Below are 22,666 nucleotides of genomic sequence, written 5' to 3' on the forward strand. Positions count from 1 at the left end.
CTTCGTTACTAGTGATTGCTTCTGACTTAGTCACAATCATTCCCCAACTGCACTTCTCCTCCTTTTGACTCTGACTCCAGGCAGATGAAGATGGGGTGCTATAGTCATCATGTCTGCGACCCCTCCACCTGAGCTTCAGAGAGCGAACTGGACCCTGGCCAGTGTGCTCTCATCTCCCCTCCCTCACTTTCATCCCTTGGAGGGTCCATGTGACCGACCACGAGCACAGTTGTCAAACCATTCCTTCCTTCCTTCATGCAACAGCGTGTCTTTTCTTTAAGTCATTACTTGACGAAAACTTAAATAGAAGAGATCAAAGCAGAGCTGCTCAGTTTGAAGCAGAGATCACCCTGCCTCACCCTCCACCCCTTCTGCCAGTGGTCGCTCTCTCAGGACAACAGAACACCATCGGCTTTGGGCTATGACACAGCCTGAGTGTGACATGACTGCGCTCCAGGAGCTTCCTCCCGCCATGGCCAACATGGTCTGCCCCTTCTCCCTCCAAACTCCATGCACCCTCACAACCCCTGGGGACAGAGTGCTCCACACTGCTGTGTCACTCCTCTTCCCTAATTCCTTCCTCTCCTATCTGTCTGGTGACCAAGGCCTCACACTGGAAGACCCAGCCCAGTCATCCCCTCTCTGGGGAGGACATCCTTGCCTTTCCCCGTGATTTACACACATATGAAGCATGCCATGCACTGCTGTGCCCCCACTTTCTTTTAAAACTTGTCACTCTGAATTGCAATTTGTTGTTGTTTCTGGATCTGTCTCCCTTACTGGTCTAAACCTGAAAAAAAAAAAAATGAACTTATTGATTTCTACATCCCTAGCTCCTTGTTCAGTGTCTGGCATATAATTGGTTTTCAATAATTACTTACTGAATAACTGAATCAGTGAATCAATGAAAAACAAGGATGAGGAGGGTCATGTTTAATAGTTTGAATTCCTAAGTTCGTATTTATATATCATCTGTCACTTAAGAATAGGGACAAGATCTAAGAAACATGTTGACTGATTTCATTGTTGTGCGCACATCATAGTGTACTTAACCAAACCTAGATGGCGGAGCCTGCCACATGCCCAGGCTGGGTGGCATACCACTGTCCTGCAGGCAGCCTTTCACTGCCCAAAACACTACTATGCAGCACATGACTGTGTACACTACTGCTTTTTTTTGTTCCAATTTCTCTATGCCTCAGTCATCTAATTAACCAATATTTCTTTAATGCTTACAACTACATTTTATTAATTCTAAACTACTAATTTTTTCTCATTTAGCTTCTATGAAATCAGAGTGAATCCTGTAACCAAGAGTATCTTACAATCAATTGGTAGCTTTTCCTTTGTGGTATATGAAACAGTGCAGCTTGGAATCAGTGACTTCTGAGACTTTAAAAATTAAATCTTTCGCCAGGCACCGGGCACCCTGCTAAAGGTAGTCACTGACAAAACAGGAAGGCTGTGTTGGCTCAGAGCTTCCTCAGTTTCTTTATCTGCAAACAGGAAGAGGACTGACCAAGCTAGCTATTCCACCTCCCCTCTACCAACTACATACTCCTCCTTACTTTACTCAGGATTCCCCCTCCTGACTTCCCACTGTCTCCACTGCATAGGTCCCCAGGGAGTGTTCCTTAATTGATGCTAGCATGCCAACAGCTCTCATGCCCAAGCTCCCAGCCTTTCTCAGTATGCTCTACTGTCTTCTGATCCTCCTGCACTCGTAGGGATCTCTGCTATATGCCCATGCATACTGTGTCTATGGCTGGCTATCTCAGAACCCACACTGTCCATCTTCAGAGACTGACCCCTCCACAACCCAGGATGCTTCCACTTCCATAATGCACCATCAAGTTACCTCCAGGAAAAGACTCAACCCTACAGGAACAAGGGCATCAGACCCTCCTAGCAATGTTCCCACAAATCCCTGAGGTCATGTTTTTCTAAGAAAAAAGATCCTAATTAAATCTTTCAGGTTCACCATTTTCCCCACTGCTATAATTTTAAGTAATCTCTTTGTGATTGTTTCTACACCTGGAACCTGAAAGCAGGGAGGTTCAAGCCCTGGGGCAGCTTCCCTGAAATCTTACCATAAGTTACAAAAACACAGCCAGAGGATTTTCTGCAATGCAGATCCCTTGCTATCCCTGTCTCTGCCCTTTGTTCCTGAGTCACATGCACTGTCTGCTGTGTCCTAGACTCCAAACCATTCAACCAGCACCTCTGCAAAAGAAAGGAACTGCAGAAAGGAAAACATTATTCCCCTTTTTAGTTTGTTCTGAAAAGAAAAGGATTAGGATCCTCAATTGTGACAATCACTTTCACAAATGTGTTCATCACATGCAGGGAACCCAATCAGGTGGGCAAATCTGTCACCTTTTAGTGCTAGTGGGGTGAGAGCAGTTTGTCCAAAGTCACACAAGGAGTAAACAGCGGGACCAGGATCTCAACCGCAGCCTCTGAGGGTAAGTCTGGGACTCCTTCCACAACACCGAGTTAAAACTGAAAATCAAATCCTTTGGTGACTTCTTCAATAACAACAAAATGACAAATACACCATGAACTCATATCTATTGAACTTTGCTCTGTAAATCACCTGCACAACATCACGATTTTGATTTGCTCCTTGTGACAATCCTGAGATAGGAGCCCATTTCCAGTTAAGGTAACTGAGATTTTCAGAGATGGAGCTGGTTAAGGTCACACAGCACAGAGGCAGGGGGCTGGGATTCCAGGCCACTCAATGTGATTCCAAAGCCCCTTTATGAATGGGAATAGTTGGAACTTTGGTTCCATTTCCTTCTTTTAGGTATGGATGAATACTCTAGAAAGAAAAATGCTGTCAGGGGTAAAGGAAGGTGAGGACAGAAGTAAGGACATGAACTGTGGACAGCCAAGAGAAGTAAAATACTAGAGGAAAATTCAAGCTGTGCTGCACATGCGTCCTGAGACATACCTCACTCCTCAGACGTTCCAAAGGACTCAAATGGCTCTCTTCCCAAGTCCCAGCAGGGGCTGTGCTGACTTTGAGCCCCTATTTATGATCAAAAAACAGCTCCGTATGATAAATATTTAAACGGTTCATTAAATAATAGCCTGTATAAATATTATTAGAAATGTGCCACAGGAAACCACAGAGTTCACAGCTGACTCTCCATCAAATGTGCAAGCTGACCGAATGCCATGCAAGAAAAGGAAAGAGGAACCTGGAAATCGAGGCTGTTCTTTGCCAAACTGTCTCAGCAATCCTCAGAAGGGGGTAAACACTACAAATACACTGCCCAACATCGAACACCTGGGGACCATGCTGCTCTTGTTTCCTTCTTTTTCCCCCTAAATAACCTAGTAGCAATTAGATGGTCGCCCAGGATTACAACCTTCCAAAGTGGGTAAGTTCACCTTACCTTCAAGCCTATTTCTTAAAGAGCTACTCCTCTGGGATGGACTTGGTTGGTAACAGTGTCTATAGAAGCAGTGTCCCAGGAATCAGGAGGAATTCAAAACCCTCTTTCAACTTTGACCTTTGTACTCTGCTGGTAACTCATATACAGGAGCCTCACACAATTTATTTATTATTTGGTTATACTGTAATCAGAGGTTTGGAAAGATTGGGAAGATAAAGATAAGCAACAAATACTCTGGCTCCACTTCAGGCTCCTTAACTGAAAGGATTCATTACCATTTTATACAAATCTCACTGCTCTAAAATGTTGAGATGGGATGCTTTACCTGCAATACACACGGCAAAAAAGAAGCAGCTTGCTTGTAACAGGCAGCGGGAGGTGTAAGGGAAGAATGGAGGAAATTTAGATTGGGCAGAGGGGAATGAGAAGATGGGAGGGGGCAGGAGGTGAAAAAGACAGTAGAAGTGACAGACGTCATTACCCTATGTACATGTATGATTGCAGGAATGGTGTGACTCTAAATGTACAACCAGAGAAATGAAAAATTGTACCACATTTGTGTACAATGAATTGAAATGCATTCTGCTGTTATGTACAAATAAATAGAACAAATAAAATTAAAAAAGAAGCAGCTTGCTAACAGGTACTTTCCCTCTTAAAGTGGAAGCCTGTCTCCTCTAGTCCTACCCTTCTCCATTCTTCCTCAGACTTTTGGTTTGGGGGAGAGAAGGGAACAACAGTGAAACCATCCCCGAAAGCTGCTGAGAAGCTGAACCCGACCCTAATCTAGACAAGTGGCATAGACGATATTTTACTCATCACTGATGTCTGGCACTCACGACTCACAGAGGACCTGGCCTGTGGCAGATCGAGGGCGAGTTAAGAGTCTGAGGAGGAGGAGAGGAGGTGGGAAAGGAAAAGAAAATACAGTGTGAACAGGGAAAGAAGGAAGGGAGGAATAGGGTGAGGAGGAAAGGAACTAAGTAAGTAGAAGATGGCATGATTCAGAGAATAAGAAACAGAAATCCTTGATTTGGGGGAAGGGGAAGAAGGGAAGGAAAAGAAAAGGAGAAAGAAAGGAAAAGCAGATATATTTTTTGGTCAACAAATATTATCCACCAAATTCTTCCTGCCCAGGAAAAGTCCATAAGGCAAAGAAGGAACAGATAATGAAGCTGTTAGTTCTCAAAGCCCCAGAAAACCCAGATATCAAACAAAAACAGAACACACCAATGAACTCCCTCCTCTATTCTGTGGGTTGCCCGCTCAGTTCTGGAGTACTCGCTCACATCTGGAAACCTCTGCTCCCAATGTCAAATCACCTCCTGACATCTCAGTCCTACAACATGTATTACCTGTTCCTGGGTGTACTTACCACATCTAAGAGCTTGAGTTCCAATACACAAATATTAAGTGCATTCTCTAAGCCAGGACGTTAGGTAAAGGGAGCTAAAACATGTTTGATCTCTGATTTTTTAAGAGTTGACAATGGGATGTTGCTAGGGTCTAAATGTTCCCCAACATTCATGTGCGGATGGTACAGGTACCTTTGGGAGTTGATTAGGTCATAAGGGAAGAGCTTTTAGGAGTGGTGCTAGCACCCTATGAAAGAGGCTCAGGAGAGACGCTTGTTCCTTCCACCATGTGTGAACTCAGGGAGAAGTCAGCAACCCAAAAACCAGTCCTCACCAGATACCAAAATTTGCAGAGCCTTGACCTTGGGCTTCCCAGCCTCCAGAACTGTGAGATACAAATACCACCCAGTTCATGATATTCTGTCATAGCAGCCTAAATAGAGTAAGATAAATGTCAAGATCTAAATTTTAAGTCAGGTGCCGTGGCGCATGCCTGTAATCCCAGCTGCTCAGGAGGCTGAAGCAGGAGGATCGAGAGTTTAAAGTCAACCTCAACAATGGCAAGGCACTAAGAGACTCAGTGAGATCCTGTCTCTAAATAAAATACAAAATAGGGCTGGGGATGTGGCTCAGTGGCGGAGTGCCCCTGAGTTCAATTCCCCAGTACCCCCCAAAATATATCTGAATTTTAAAAAAAAATCTGAATTTTAAAAATCAAAGGGTGATTCCTTATTTCCAGTATACCTACTTCAAGCCAAGCCTAATGCACCTAGTAAAACTGTCTATGGTGGACAGCAGCACCATATTGCCACTAGAAGCACGGCCATCCACATTTTAGGGACCAAGCACCCTGTCCCAGCTCTGCCTTCTCCACAGAAAGAAGTTAGTTGGTCAACAATGGGACCAATTCACTGTTCCAGCAGTTCTGATTCAACCAGGGCTTTTTTTTTTTTTTTTTTTTTTTTTTGTACTGGGGATTGAACTTAGGGGCACTTCACCTCTGAGCTACATTCCCCATCCATTTTTTTGTTTTTATTTTTTTAAATTTTGAGATAGGATCTCATTAAGTTACTTAGGGCCTACCTAAGTTGCTGAGGCTGGCCTTCATCTTATAATCCTCCTGCCTCAGTTTCCAAAAGTGCTGGAATGACAGGTATGTGCCATCACACCCAGCCTATTCTGGGGGGCTTTGAGGGTCTTTAGGTTTTGTACTGAGCCTATTTTTAAGAATAAACATAATCAAACAAAGAGCAAAGTGTTAAATCAATAAGAACAGTAGAAAAATTGGCTATTTTTTAAAAATTTGAAGTTGAATTCCAAAAGAAAAGTCAAAATTCCCCAAATCCCCATTTCTGCCTCATAAAGTGGCAACCGCAGGGATCAACTGAGCCAGCCCTGGATGGGTGGTGAGCCAGCCTTGCTTGGTGGCCAAAACTACCACCTTCCAAGAGCCACACCAGCAATAAAGAGACAGCAAAACAGAGGAAATACAAAATCAACTATGACTGTCGTCAAATGCAGAACACAGGTCCTAAGGAAATTATAGATGAAAACTCCCCTCTCCTCAGAAGACAGCCCAAACTCTGCCGACAAACATCCCCTTTGAACTCATTAGACTCTGGATCACTCATACCTTCTTCCATAAAACCTTGTTTACTCCCTCCCATCTCTTCTGTCCATCCCTTAGATTCCAACAAAAAAACTCCTTGCTTTTCCTGATGTCCACTTCTGTTGCCCTCCCAAGCCCTTCCCTTTGCAGAGAATGGGAGAGGAGAGTCCATGTTTGCCACACCCACAGTGGTATATGTTGTTCTATACAAGAAGAAGCTGAAATACTGACAGGATCAATCTTCACCGATGGTCACAAAGCCCAGAGGAGGAAGAGGCCACATACAAATTTAGGTTTGTCTCAATCACTGTCAAATTCTAACTACCATTGCTGAAATGATCAGGATTTCCACAGTAAACAAGGTGCCTTTATCCTGGACACACTTGGAGTGATATTTCAAATCCATTAATCCTGTTAAACCTTCTTCCATGAACATTAGAAATACCTCCCCCATGCTCTGATTACTAAGGATCACCTTATGTCTCAATAAATCCTACATCCTTGTACAGTCAAGCACATGTCATGTAATGCAGTAATAGGGGATTCCTGGATTGTGGAGGAGGAGACTATTAATGTGTAGAATAGTCAAAGACCTGTTAAAATCAAATGACCCTAAGAACTCTCTTCCTCCAGAGAGTTCTAGAAGCACTATGGCTTGCGGCTGATGCACCCACCCTCCTCTTTGGAGTAGTCTCCCTCCATGGCAACAAGTCCCGCTAGCATAAGAAGGAAGATGGAGAGTGAGTCCACCCAGATAAGCATCACTGAACCCCCACAGGGTCAATCTATCTTTTCCACATCCAATGGACCTCCTTGAGTTCATCAAAGGCACAGGTTTGGGTCTGAAGTTTTCCCACTTTTCTGTCCAGAAACAGAAAAATTTTAGAAAGGGCACAGAGTGGGGTTGATGTCTCCTAATTCCAAATGCAAAGATATTTAATTTTAATCCCTTACATGCCCACTATAAAGTTACATACATAACGGGGAAAATATATGCAAACTTGGTGATTTATTCTTTTATGGACTTCTTTTTAAACTGAATTCTTGACCCTACTTTTGAGTTCTGAATAATTTAAATATATATGTACTCTCTCCCATTACTTTCCTCTCCAAGAGGCTGCTGTTGATTTGCTAACATAATTAACTATGAAATGATTCTTTACAGAACTAACCAGACCTTCAAAGCAATGCCATTATCATTAGCATATTGGCTGAAATCCATAGCTTTTCCCAGAAATTCACTCAAATTAAAACAACAGAAGAACTCACCCACCTAAAGTAGACTGCCTCGGATGTCGGCAAATTCAGGAAGGATTCAGGATCCCATCAGATAAAGCCACCAAGTCCGTTCTTCAAGAGATCTTGCAAAACTCCTTCCTCAGAGACAATACCAAGGCAGGTGCATAAGGTCTTTGGTTATTCTTGTATGTTTTACCTGTTTATAAAACATGACCAGGTGGCTTTAAAGTCCAAGATGAAAGAAAAGGCTTAAGAAGGAGTTATTTGAAGACTAAACATTAGACTTGGGGAACGAAGACAAGACAGCCTGCCATTCCACAAAAGGTTCTATCAAAACTGTCATACGCTGAAGTATAAACTTAAAGAACACCAATTGCTACTTCTCAAAGCCCGAAATCTTTATTTGGCCTATGAGGACCTCTAAGCTCTGCTCCTGTCTGCCACAGTCTTTACCCCAGCCCCAACCTCCCTCCCCACATCTGCATGCTATATCCCAACCCTACAAAACTGCCAGCACCCTTCAAAGGGAAGTCTGGTGCTTTCTTCCATATTGTTATTTATCCTGTAATGCAAAGAATACAACCAACAGTTCACAGGAAGCCAAATACAAAGAAAATGTGAATCTTCAGCCTCATAAATAATGCAGTGACTATAAATCAAAACAATACTTAGATATAATTTTATACTCAACAAATTAGAAAAAATTAAAATTTTAATAATATCTACTTTGGGTACCCTTAATATGACCCCATGTGTATTATTTTTTAAAAAGGAGAGTGTCTTAGTGATTCTCAAAGTGTGGTCTCAGAAAAACAGTATCAATATCACCAGACTACTGGCTAGAAACACAAATCCTCAGGCTAGAGTCCACTCCAGCAGCTCAGAGCCTGTGCTTTAAAAGTCCTCTTGGTGATCTGAGAGATGCTAAAGTTTGAGAACCATGGTATTGTATAAAGACCTAACCGGTAAGACATCAGGAAAAATACACAAAAACCTGCTTACTGCAGTGCCAGGGAAAAGAAATACACGGGGTCTGGAAGGCATTTAATTTCTGCTCTCTGTGCCGTCTGAATTTTCACAATGAGCAGAAACTGTAAGATCTTCCTTGTACTGAGTTCAACAGTGCACTGCATCGCTTCTATCTTCTCATCTGAATTTTTCTCCCACAGGATCATTCGAACAGCCTTTCCACCTTTATGTGGATGGTCCCTTCAACTGTTTTGAGATGACCCTCATGACCTACTATTGAGGCTTCTTTCCTCTATGCTATTTTTAGTTCCTGTAACTGTTCTCCATGCCACGGCATTTTTCTAAAATAAAAAGAGAGGAAAGGGGTAAGGTGCATTTAATATATTTAACTAGGATATCTTCAATCACCCACATTCCCACATGACACTGTGGAGAGGAGGTATGCTAGGTGAATGCGTGTAGTAAGCACATAGTAAGTCTCCTCCTTTTTGCTAATTTGCTGGAGGGCCTCTGGATGCAACATAGGCAGGGACTTGTCAATGGCTCTTCCAGCCCAGCATCACACATGGACATCAAGAACATGTATGCTTGAGAGGAGAAGTAAAGGCAGCCTGGGGGTCTACACCCCCTGTTCTTGAAGGAGGGCTTTGAAGGACTCCTATTCAAGCACTGTATTCTCCCTTAAGCGTTCACTTTAGATTATATAGAGGGAAACTAGAGGGAAGAGGGGGTGGGGGTATGAAAGATGGTGGAATGAGACAGGGGGTGGGGGTATGAAAGATGGTGGAATGAGACAGACACCATTACCCTATGTACATGTATCATTACATGAATGGTATGAATCTACATGGTACACAACCATAGAAACGAAAAATTGAACCCCATTTGTGTACAAGGAATCAAAATGCAGTCTGTAAAAAATAAAAATAAAAGAGTTCAGTAGAACTCTTTAACCAAAAGTTACCTTCACATGGATCCAAATGTTTCTTAAATTTACTTAAGTTTCCCATTATTGCTATTGCTTGGGTATCTCAGAATCCTTCCTTAACATCCTCAAATAGTCTATTATTTATATTTTATTCAAAATTCTAGTTGAAGGCTTCTGCTTCTAGCCAAAGTGGAGTTATAGGAACCATTTTTCACCCCCACCAGTTTTTATAAAAAAGGAAAAATATAGGAATAAATGTGTCTCAGACAATTGACCATCAGGCAACCAACAGATAAAAAACAAGAAAAAATAAGAAAAAAGAAATTGAGATAAATCCTGCAATGCTCAGGCTGAATCCCTAGAAAATGTCAGCAGAAGGCAAAGGTAAAATCCAGCAGTCTCCCTACATGGAGGAGATAGAGCTGGAAGTCTATGGAAGACAGAAGGCTAGAGTCTGGGTAGAGTACAAGGAGAGTTGCACAGAGGGAGAATTTAGGAGAACAGCAAAGAGTACCCCTCAAACATTCAGTAGAGCACCGATCACTGTATACATGTGAGGAAGCTGAGGCAGAAGCACTAGGAAGCACTGGGGAGAATGGTCAGCAGACTTCATACAAAGCTGTAAACAGACCTTTTCAAAGAAGTCAAACTAGAAAACTTCACAATGCACAGGGTCCAATGCAAACAGGGTTCCTCAGCTGCGGTAAGTAGACCTAGATGAACACTGCTGTGGTCCCCCACAAAGGCCTAAAGCAAGACCCAAATAGATCAAACTGTTCCTAAATAACTTGCACACACCCTATAACAAAACTCAAGTGTATTTACAAAAATACCCATCACCAGTAAGATAAAATACAGTGTCTGCTGTCAAAAATATCAAGTATACAAAGGAGAAAACTATCCAAAACAAAAAAATCAATGGATGCTGACCTTGACATGACATACTAGATAGAATTAGTAAATGCAGATATTTAAAATAGCTAGTATAACAGTATTTCAAGAGTTTAAAAATCTATAGGAAAATCTGAACTTAAAAGTTCAGACAGGAAAGATAAAGAAAACTCAGGTTGAAATTGTGGAAATGAAAAATGTATGTAAAAAAAAAATTAATTCTGTATTAGGCAATACAGAAAACAAAGTGACCTTCAAGGCATAGTAATTGAAACTATCCAAAATGTTAAGGGTTACAATAACATGTGAAGGTTGACTCTGGTAAGTTAAACGTGTGTACTATAAACACTAAAGCAACAACTAAAATAATGCGCCCCCCGAAAGGAATATCTAATAGACCAACAAAGGGCATAAGTTGGAATCATAAAAAAAAAAAATCTAACCTAAAAGAAGGCAGAAAAGCAAGGGAAAGGGGACAAAGGATAAATAGAACAAATAGGAAAAATAAAATAGCTAAGTGGTATATTTAAACAAAATCATATAATAATTATATTGAATAAATATAGTCTATAAACACCCCAATTACAAGACAGATTATTATTCCTTGATTTGTTATCTAAACTAATTAACTGCTGCCTACAAGACCCCCACTTTAAATACAAGGACACATATAAAAACAGAAAAGATACAAAAAAGAGATACCATAAAATAGCAATGAAAAGAAAACCAAAGTAGGTAAGTCAACATCAAATTAAGTAGGTTTTAGAGCAAAACTCTTACCAAGAATCATGACTACATAAATTTCAGAGCAAAGAATATTATCAAAGACTGTGAAACAATAAATGGAATGTGACATCAAGAGGACCAAACAGTCCAATTTATGCACCTAATAACAGGCATCAGAATACGTAAAGCAAAATCTGATAGGAATGCAAGGAGAAATTTATAATAAATTGATAGAGAAAAAATAGAAAATCAACAAGGATATAATATTCCAATTGAACTAGTTGATGGGTAAAAAAAATTCACTCTACCCAAATATAGCAGAATACACATCTTTATCAAATGTGCATAGAACATTTCTTAAGACAGAATAAACTCAGTCATATACTTCTCAAAAAATCAAAAGGATTCAAATTATTCAAAGGATGTTCTGTGACTATACGGAAATAAATGGTACATTGGTAATAGAAAAATATATGGAAGACTGTCAAATATCTAGAAACTGATGAGAATACTTCTAACTGACCCAGGGATCAAAGAAGAAAAATTTTAAATTATCTGAACAAAAATGAAAAGATACTACAAGCTGTGGGGTGCAAATAAAGCCATACCTAGAGAGGAATTTATAGTATCAAATGTCTAAATTAAAAAAGAAGCCAGGAGCAGTGGTGCACACCTGTAATCCCAGCAGCTGGGGAGGCTGAGGCAGAAGGATTTTGAGTTCAAAGCCAGCCTCAGCAACTTAGTGAGACCCTAAGCAACTCAGAGAGACTCTGTCTCAAAATACAAAAAAGGGCTGGGGATGTGGTTCAGTGGTTAAGTTACCCTGGGTTCAATCTCCAGTACAAGAGAGAGAGAGAAAAGGGGGCGGGGTCTCACTCAAATCAATGCCCTCAGTTTCCCCACAGATAATATGAAAAGCAATACATAAATAAACAAGAATTTCAACAATGAGAAATCAATAAAATGAAAAAAATTGGAAATTTAGAGCTGAAGAATCTAATAAGTGAGATGAAGAATGTACTAGAAAGAATCAACAGCAGACTCGATGAAAAAGAAATCGTCTGTGAACCCAAAGAGATGATTTGTAATTATACAGTCAGTGAGGAGGAAAAAAAAAGAATGAAAAAGAAGAAAGCTTTCAGATTTATGGAACACACTCAAAATAAGTAATATATAGATTATAGAAATTTCAGAAAAAGAGCAAAAGTGCAGAGAGAATGCTGCTTGAAGGAAACAATGGCTGAAATTTTTCCAAATCTTGGGAGAAATTTGGACATTCAGATATAGGAATCTCAAAGGTCCACAAGGATCTTTTACTTATTCAAATCAAAGAAGCCTTCTGGTAGACACAGAATCCAATAGTCAATAATCAAAAACAAAGAGAAAATTTTGTAAGTAGCAAGAGAAAAGAAATTTCTCACACACAAAAGAAACTGTGTTAGCATATCAGTGTATTTCTCAGCAGGAAACTGTGTAGATCAAGAGAAGGCAGAATGACATATTCAAAGTACTAAAGAGAAAAATTGCCAGCAAGATGGACTAAAGAAGTACACATCAGGGGGCTGGGGAGATAGCTCAGTTGGTAGAGTGCTTGCCTTCTTGCAAGCACAAGGTACTGAGTTCGATCCCCACCCCCCCAAAAAAAAAAAGAAGTACACATCAGGCCTGAAATTATAAAATTACTAGAAGGAAACATAGGGAAAATACTCAGCAAAGGAAACAATCAACAAAACAAAAAGGCAACTGGGGAATGTGAGAAAATATTTGCAAAGAGCCAAAAGATAACAAGCATTGGGGAGGATGTGGAGAAATGAGAAACTTGTACACTGCTATTGGGGAAGGTAAGTTCATACAGCTATTATGGGAAGCAGTGTGGAGGTTCCTTGACAGTTCAAAGTAGAATCACCACATGATCTAGCCATCTCACTTCTGAACATACGTCCCAAAGAAAAATAATCACAATCTGGAAAGATATTTACACTCCTATGTTCAACATAGCATTATTCACAATAGTCAAAATATGAAAACAACTTTCATGTCCACACATGGATGGATAAGAAAATGTGGTACGTGCATACAATAAAATATTACTCTATTTTTAAAAAGGAAATCCTGCCATGTGTACCAGTATGGATGAACCAGCAAGTGAAATAAGCACAACAGAAAAACACAGCCAGTCTTCCACATTTGAGAAAATGTGGTGTGTGTGTGTGTGTGTGTGTGTGTGTGTGTGTGATAGAATATTACTTATCTTTAAAGAAGAATGAAATTCTGGCATTTGCTGGTAAATGGATAGGGTTAGAGAATATCATGCTAAGTGAAATAAGCCAAATCCAAAAAACCAAAGGCTGAATGTTTTCTCTTATATGTGGAAGCTAATTCACAAAAATGGGGAGAGGGGATAGGGAAGAATACAGTTACTTTATATTAGGCAGAGAGGAGTGAAGGGAGGGGAAGGGGTATGGGGGAAGGAATGATAGTAGAGTAAAACAGACATTATTACTTCATGTACATGTATAACTGCATGACCCATGTGGCCCTGAAATATGTATAATAAAAAAATGAGAGATTACAATCTATTTGTGTATGATCTATTAAAATGTATAAATACAAAAAAAAAGTTACAACAAATAAAAAAACATGATTTCAACATCAACAGAAAAAGCAACTGACAAAATAAAACATCTATTATTCAAAAAAAAAATTTTTTTAAACTCTCAGCAATGTAAGAATAGAATGAAACTTCCTAAACCTGATAAAGCACTTCTAACAAAACATACAACCAACATATACAAAACACTTGAAGATGAAAAAATGAATGCTTCTACCTAAAACCAGGGATGAAACTAAATGTTTGCTTTCTTTATTTCTCTGCAAAGCAGAGGTCCCAGTCAGAGTAACATAGCAAGAAAAAAATAAATATGTAAAAAATTACCCCCACTGGAAGTAAACTGTTTTTATTTACAGATGACATGATTGCCTACAGAGAAAATCTGATGGTATTTACAAAAAAGCTATTGGAACTAATAACTAGTTTCACAAGATTACAGGATACATGATCAATACACAATTGGAAATTGAAAATTTTAAAGACAATATAATTTACAGTATCATTAAAAATATGAAATACCTACAGATAATTTGACAAAGATGTGTAAGACCTATCTACTGAGAGTTATAAAATTTTGTCAAGAGAAATTAAGGAAGACAGATATACTGTGTCCATGGGTCAGAAGATTCAATATTTAAGATATGGATTCCAACTCCTATTAAATATGGGTTCACTGAATCTTCAATTAAAATATAAATATATTTTGGACTTTTTTTAAAGGACCTAGAATAACCAAAGTGACTTTAAAAAGTAAGTTAAAGAATTTACTGAATAACTTCAACACTTATTACAAAAGCTAAATCCATTAAGACTATGTGGTATTGACATTACAATAGATAGAGCTCAATGGAACCAAATGAACCAGACAAAAATAAACCCATATTAATATATGTGTGTGTGTATATAAATATATATATATGCATATATGTGGTTATATATATATATATATATGCAAAATTGATCTTTGAACAAAAATGCAAAGGCAATTGAATGTAAAAAGGCCTTTTTGGGAAATGATTATCCATGTGCAAAATACTTTGTTCCATATTTAATGCCAAATACAAAAGTTAACAAAATGTATTACAGATTTAATATAAAACCAAACTTCTTTAACAAACAGAAGAAAATATTTGAGACCTCAAGTTAGACAAAGGTTTCTTACATGCAACACCAAAAGCATGATCCATAAGAAATTAAACTGATAAACTGACTTCACCAAAATTCCAAATTGATAAATTAGACCTCATACCAATCAAGAACTCTGTTCCCATGACATGCTGATACATGCCTGGTAATTTCAGCAGATATTACTTGGAGGAGGATTGAAAGTTCCAGGCCAGCCTCAGCAACTTAGCAAGGCCCTAAGAAACTTAGCAAGATCCTATCTCAAAATTAAAAAAATTAAAAAATTAAAAAGTGTTCTGGGGATATGGCTCAGTGATTAAGCGCCACTGGGGTCAATCCCTGATTTTAAAAAAAAAAAAAAAAAGAGGAACTCTCTGCTCTCAAACAAGATACTGTTATGAGAATGCAAACACAAACATCAAAAGGAGAGAAAATATTTGGAAATCATATACATGACTAAGAATTTAAAACAATAATACATAAAGACCTATAAAAATTCGATTAAAAGAAAACATCTCATTTTTAATAAGGCTTAATAAATCCTTAATCCAAAAGTTATATGGAAAGGGATTACAAAGGGCAAAAGAAATATTTGGGAGTATTAGACATGTTCTCCAGTTTGATAGTGATGATGGTTTCATAGATACATACCTATGACAAAACCTCTCAAATTAGATACTTTTTGCCATTGTATATTAATTATTCCCCAATAAAGTTGCTACAAAGTACACTAGTTAAGAGTGTCCACTCTCTTCCTGGTGGCACCTTGACTGAAATAGTCCTTCTTCATCCTCTATATTCAGTCAGTCATTAATTCCTAATCTACTTGATTTCCTAACCTCTCTCCATTCCCGTAACTCTTATCCTAACCCATCTCTCACCTGTACTACAGTAGCCTCTCTCCAGTCTTCACCACTCTAATTCATTCTCCACCCTGCAGCCAGAACTAACTTTCTAAGACATAAATCTAAGTGTATCACTGATTGTCCTGCAGATATATTTCAAACTCCCTTAAGAAGATTCATCTTTCCTAAAACTGACCCTTGAGTCCTCCAAGAGCTCCTATTTCACCCACTCCTGCCCATCTGTACTAATAAATCGTGTGCAATACTGGGTTAAAGTTTGAAAGTACAGACTGAGTCTTATTCATCCTTACTTCCCCAGAGCATACCACAGTGCCAGGCCCAGAGTTTGTGCCACAAGAGGAGGGAACAAATGAAGAATTAATTTGGATGAGTGTCCTCTAATACCATCTGGGTTGATGCCAGATTACTCTATTATAAAAAGGTAGGCAGGTGAGTGGTTAAGTGATCTCTGTTGTTACATTCTAGCAAAATAATGATTTCAAATCTCTTGAAAGTGGGGGAAGTTTAAGAACTCTGGGAGTTTAAGGGCAAGACTCATTACCTCAAATTGTTTTAAAAACTCAGCTGGTAATTCAGTGTGATTTGCACTGAGTGAAAGGTTAGGAAAAGGGAACCAAATTCCAGGAAAAAACAAGGCCCGCAGCAAAAATTAACACAGTTTGGAAAAAGGCCGGGTCTCCTCCCAGCAAATTTCTTAACTTTATCCAGAAACACACAGTACCCCACCCTCTGGCTTATTCCTTCTCCCAACACACATTTCGACTTCCAAATCCATCCCGCTCAAAATCAATCTCCAAGCCCTTCTGACTCTCACTGTTCTGCCCCCCAAATTCTCCTCTGGGCCTCCCAATAGGGTATCCTCTTCAGTTAGGCCCTTCAAGAGCCAGGCCAGTGGCCATCAGGTCAAGAGCCAGGCGTGAAGGCCACATCAACAGAAGACTCCCAGAAGACAGAGCAGCAGTCATCTGGCTGGAACACTCAGCTAGCAACTTTAAAAAGAACTCAGGACATGATATATAGTGGGTCATAGGAAAAAGGAGAAGAGCAAGCAAAAACAAAACAAAGCAAACTCTATGATTTAAATCCAGTCACAAACTAAAAGACTTTTCTTCTTTCTTACTAATTTGCAATTCAAAAAATCACTTCAAGCCTTCCAAACTTACACTTTAAAACTTAATCTAAGATGACTTCTCTTCCATATCTTGGTCATTACTGACCCTTTCATTTAGGGAAGAAATGAGTGTTAAAAATAAGAAGTACTCAGTTGGTAGAGTGCTTGCCTTGCAAACACATGGCCCTGGGTTCAATCCTCAGCACCACAAAAAAAAAAAAAAAAAAAGAAGTACTATCGTGGAAAAGAGCCACTAAACGGGGAAATTCACTATTATGCATCATGTCTCCTTAAACAGAAGGAAATTAATAAAAATGAAAAGGTCACCCTAGGCCTTTCTTACCCAGATTTGTACCCAAACATCACCATCCCATTTAAACTAAATACACCTCAAGTAGTATCACAAGCAGCTGGGAGCTCCAAAGCTACAAACAGCACTAGCCTTTAAAAGCCCTAGGTGGCCAGACTTGAGTTAGAAAATTCCAAAAATCCTAAAACTGGGGAGTGAAGGGAAAGAGAGTAACTGAACACAGTTAACCGGAGAGTGGTCGTAGAAGGACCTTGAGTTCCAGATATCTCCAAGGGTAGACTCGGTAATGCAGTAAAGGCCGACCATTCCCTTGAATGGTCAGATGCCTCAGCCAAGAAGAGGACACAAGGTACTCTACAACCTCTTGAGAACCAATGGCCTGGCTGGGGTGAGCCTTAAGCGGCCGGAAGAAATGGAGAAAGGAGGCAAGCACCGAGGGATGTATGGGACCGACGCACAGACCCGGTGCACTGACAGGTTGGAGAATCGTCTTCCTGAATTTGCCCGCTGAGAGCCTGCGCGCTTGCAAAAGCCCCTGGTGCCCACGTGGGACTGAGAGGGTGGTCACTTACTTGTCCAATCTGAAATTACATTTTACCTAGCAGGGCCTGCACGCTGCTGTGCGGAGCAGCACCGAACTCTGTAAAGGCAGTCCCGGCGCAGGCTGCAACCCCGCCCCACCCGGCCCCGCCCCCGCCGGCCGCGGCCCCTGTAAGACGCGCTCCCATTGGCCCTTTGAATCTTGCCTGGGATTGGTCAGTGTCTGCAGGCCCCGCCTCCCACCCGGGCTGGACTCCCTGGGCTAGCCCAGCCCAGCTGCCGGATTGTAACAGGACCGTAACCTAGTCCTGGCTCCTCCAGTCTTCACTTGGCTTTAAAGGCACCAAGAGACTCTCTGTCTGCTAGGGCTGCCAGTATCTTCGTCTGGGAGTTCCTCTCACGAAATGCACTCAGGCAAACTCTCCGCAGCCGGTATAGGTGTGTCAAAGGTGTTTCCTAAAATTCAGCTCCTAAGGAGCCAAGGACTTTGACAGAGCACCAGGTTTGTTGTGTAGGCTGGTGTAAATAATAGTGGAAACGGTTGAATGATTACAATTCTTGAATGCTTACTTTGTACCAGCTCTTGTTCCTGATGCTTTACAGGAATCTACTTATCTAATCCTGGGGCTCAACCTCTGAAGTAGGGATGACATTCTGTAAATCTAAAAGATAGATGGGTCCCTACCTTTGAAGAACTTACAGTCTGAAGGGTACTGGACACACCGACCTCATTCAATCCTCACACACTTGCTTTTCCGATAAGTGATGTGGCTGAGGCCATTGGATTAGCTCACTGTCTTTGTGCTGCATCTCTTAAAGAGACTTGGTTTGGGATCATTTTCCTTATTCCCTACCGTGATTTTTCACCTTTGATTTCCAACAACTGTCCAAAGAACTAAATGTCGAGGGGATCTACTACTCAGCAATGTGTGAATTGTGTGACCTGTCAGAATAATAATATTAAAAACTAGCTGGTCATCTTACCTGTCCAAAGCATTGTGAAGAACAAATGGAAAATCGGTATGAAAATGTTTTGCAAAGGGTTTAATGGTGAATACAAGATAATGCTTCCAGCTCTTCCTTAATATGTCCCAAAAATGAAATAAATGGAATATACTGGTTGCCTCATGATCTGTGGCAGGGGAATCTCATCTTGGATAGACTTGAATTCACACAGATTTACTGTCTGACCTCTATGGATAGCTCTGTTTCTAGACTTTTGTATTTTTGAATTTTTAGTTATTTCCACTTATTATCATATTATCAATACCAACAAAAAGCATAATTGCTAGAGCTCCAGTGATTATTGTGGACCATGAAAGGACCTCAGGAATAAAAGCCACACATGGCAACCAGATGAAAGAACTTGGGTTTCTACTACCATGCAGCACCAAACTAGACGAATAACCAACTGCCCATTTCCAGACCTCTGCATCAAGGAAATAAATTGTTGTCCTGTGTAAGACACTTTATATTGTATCTTCTGTCATGTAGGACCAAACTTATTCATAACTGATTTATTTTCCTAGCCTCTTCTAACCCTTACTGCAAACTTATGAAGTAACAGATGCAGAAACAAGCCAAGAAAGTATAAATAACTTGCTCAAGGTTATCCAGCCAAGTGGCCAAGGTAAGATTCTGGACTTGGGTCTGAAGCCAGTTCACATTTCATTTATGATAGACAGCCTATTAAGAATGAATGAATCAATTTTACCAGGTACCTCCATTCCATTCACTTATTCCAGGGGGTGGCAAACTTTATGTAAAGGATGAGAAAATAAATATTTTAGACTTTGTGGACCAGTTTCCCTTGTATTTACTCAACTCTCCATTATAGTATAAAAGCAGTCACAGACAATAATGAATAGGTGAGACTATGTTTCAGTAATGCTTTATTTACAAAAGCAGGCAATGGTCTGATATGGCACATGGACATCAGTCCACCAGTTCCTGGATGATTCTGTTCTGATCCAACATAAAAGTTTACTGGAAATACATTTCAGAAAGTGGGGCTACTCTGATGTCACAGGCACACTTGCACTGTTGTCTAACATAAAGGTGAATGACAGTGTGATTTGGAAGAAAATCCTTGGCCAATAATCATGAGATCTGAGCGGTTAGCTCATGTCTGCCACTGCTGTGGTTTGAATGTCCCCAAAAAGGATGATTTGGAAACTTCATACCCATTGCAGCAGTGTTGGTAGGTAGCACTTATTGAGAAGTGATGAGGCCACGAGGATTTTGCCCCCATGAGTGTAATAGTGTTGTAGTCTCAGGAGTGGTTTTATATGAGGCAAGGATTGCCCCTTGTCCTCTCTCTCCCTCTCCCTTTCAGCATGGGATGAAGTAGCAAGAAGCCCTTGCCAGATGCTAGTGCCTTAATATTGGATCTCCCTGCCTTCAAAAGAGTGAGAAATGAATTTTTGTTCATTATAAGTTACCCAGTCTCCAGTACTCTATTGCAGCAGCACAGAAAGGACTAAGACAGCCACCAAAATCAGATCAATATCCTGGACCACCACCTCCAATGGCCTCAGTCTCTCTCTTCATATAGAATAAGAACAAATAATAAAGTAATTATTATCCATATTTCTTTGATTTCCATAACTGCAGAAAAACTAAGAAAAGATGATATATGTATTCTCATTTTGAAAAGTTACAAATGCTATTCAGCCATATATACATTTTTTGATATTAGTCTGGGCCATATATAGTCCTCGGTACCCCCCAGGTCCCCATCTATACCCCTCTTAGTGCATCTCTTTATCTCTTTTCTCCTCCCCAAGTCTACCTAAAGGGTTATTGTATTCTATTTAATTATAAGACTTAGTTATTGGAAAGTCTAGACATCACTCAGGGTCATTGCTGGGCAGCATGGGGATCATGCAGTGTCACTGTGCACTAAGCACACCATGAGTCACACCAGTGAAGCAGCATGTCAGAATTAAGCAAGACAGAAGGAGCTGGGTTGTGAAAACCTGGAACCAGCACTGAACTGGAGGTTTGTGTAATTTCCCTCCTGCTCAGAGATGGTTCTGTGCAGCTACGGGAGACAGAGAGGAGACCCAGTGCTCTCTCTAGTGACCTGTGGAGGCCCTGTGATCCTCCATGTGCATTCTCTGAAACCTCCTGTGTCAGCAACCCACCTCCTCACTGCAGAAAAGAGATTCTGATAGTCATGACACAGAAATAGATATCAGTATTTATTAGTTTGTGCTCCACTTATTCATTCATACATTTATGTTTTTATTCATTTAACAAAGATTTGCTGAGTGCCTACTTTTCTAAGCATCAGAGAGACAATGCTGAGATGAATAGACATTGCCCCTGTTCTCACCAAACTTAGCAAACATTAAAGAAATAAACCCACAATATGTAATTGATTCAAGTACAAGCAGGAAGGAAAACAGAGTACTATAAGAGTAGGAACTTGATTTACGTCGATGTCTAACTTAGATCAGTGATTCTGAGAAAACAGATTCTGTAACTATATTGATTCTGGTTTTTAGCAACACTGTGATTTACCTATTACCACAACTATTATACAGGTAGGGAGACTGAGGCTTAAAGAAATTCAGTGACAAGCCTAGGGCCATACAACTAGCAGGTTCGGAGCAGACTGTACATCCCACAGGACCCCACACTGTATAACACACACCCAGAGGTGAGGGTTCCCACCTTTGCACACTCCACACCCCCCTCTGCCTGCTATGCCTCTCCCTTCATTGTTCTCCTGTTGAATTTCAATTCTACCATAGGCATCTAATTGAGGATCTACTTCCTCTGTAAAACTCTCCTTCCATTTGAGCCCTGAGCAAATCTCTTTTCTTCTAGATTCCTGCAACAATAATCAAATATTACTGGCACTGAACCTAGGATCTTTGTCAAGTGAATTCTCCTTTTGACGTGCTTGACCCAATAGCTTTACTCAAAGTCCCGCAGGCAGCCTAAGGTCATCACAGCCAGATGGGCTTTGGTTTTTCTTCCAGTTGATTGCTCAATGAATGTGTGATCTGGAGACATTTCCAAACCTATTTGAACCTTAGTTTCGCCTTAGAGAAAAATAATACTTGTCTCTTGACATTGTACTTTAAACATTTGTACCAACACTAAACAGGCAGTAAGTGCTCAATACTTTCTTTGTCTTCTACCCAATTCCATTTCCTAGATCAGAGGCTTCTGAAGGCAAAATCCCTGCCTTCTACTTTATAATCTCGGCAATGAGCAGAGTGCTCTATAATGGCAGGTGACTGATAACTGGTACATAACTATGGTGGTGACAACCCTTATATAGGCGGGGACCCTTACTGGATCCCTCATTGCTATTCAGATTTGTTTTCTTCAGTCGTTCTTCTTTTCTTTCTTGTGTAACTTAGATTCCTTTAAGTTTCCCTTAAACTTGATTCTCTGGCAGGAACAGGTGCTCTCTCTTCTAAATTCACACCATCATACCTAGAGGAAAATAACTGAAATAGTTTACTGGAGACCCAGCAAAAGATCAAGAAGAGGGAAACCACTGATTAGAAGGGCCTACTGAGCCCTCACCCTGATGACCCCATGTCACCTTTTATGTATACAATCACTAATTTGCTCACCCTTTATCTCTGAGGGTACCATTAGTTCATTTCCAAAATTGGGGAAATGTTTCAGCTTACTTTATTACTTGCCTGCTATTTATGACTTGCCCTCTGTCTACCCAATGACTACCTCCTTCTTTCCACTCAACAAAAATCTATTGAGTGCTGAGTGCTTGCTTAGTGCTAGGTCAGACCTGAGTGCCACACTAAAATCACAGGTGAAGTGCTATGGGTCCCCCAAAGCTGGTGGAAAGAACAGGAGTTAGAGAATGTGAAAGGCAAAGAAAAACTGAACTAACACTTGCTAAGTTCTGCACTCTGAACCTTCATGTACAGTGTCTAGGTTATTCCTCCCAACCAACCACATGAGTGGGTAGAGATTATTACTGAAGAAACAGAGACTCC

The 22,666-nt window shown here is 40.3% G+C and overlaps 1 protein-coding gene across 6 annotated transcripts in view; it reads right to left on the bottom strand.

Annotated features, from left to right (window-relative positions):
• The window catches only part of Fggy (FGGY carbohydrate kinase domain containing), a 409,535-nt gene extending 391,718 nt beyond the window's left edge, over nucleotides 1-17,817 (bottom strand). For 2 of the 6 annotated variants that reach the window (XM_047521094.1, XM_047521130.1), the window contains exons 1-2: nucleotides 17,717-17,817; nucleotides 7,642-7,803 (exon numbers count right to left, since the gene is read on the bottom strand). The gene's annotated coding sequence lies outside the window, so the exon portion shown is untranslated. Of the gene's footprint in view, nucleotides 1-3,404; nucleotides 3,527-7,637; nucleotides 7,804-8,609; nucleotides 8,886-17,716 lie in introns of those variants that run through there. The other 4 variants (XM_047521114.1, XM_047521102.1, XM_047521121.1 and 1 more) reach the window with 4 other exon arrangements.
• Between the last annotated feature and the right edge of the window lie 4,849 nt (nucleotides 17,818-22,666).

The sequence above is a fragment of the Sciurus carolinensis genome, chromosome 1 (genome assembly GCF_902686445.1).
Source record: "Sciurus carolinensis chromosome 1, mSciCar1.2, whole genome shotgun sequence".
Lineage (NCBI taxonomy): Eukaryota > Metazoa > Chordata > Mammalia > Rodentia > Sciuridae > Sciurus > Sciurus carolinensis.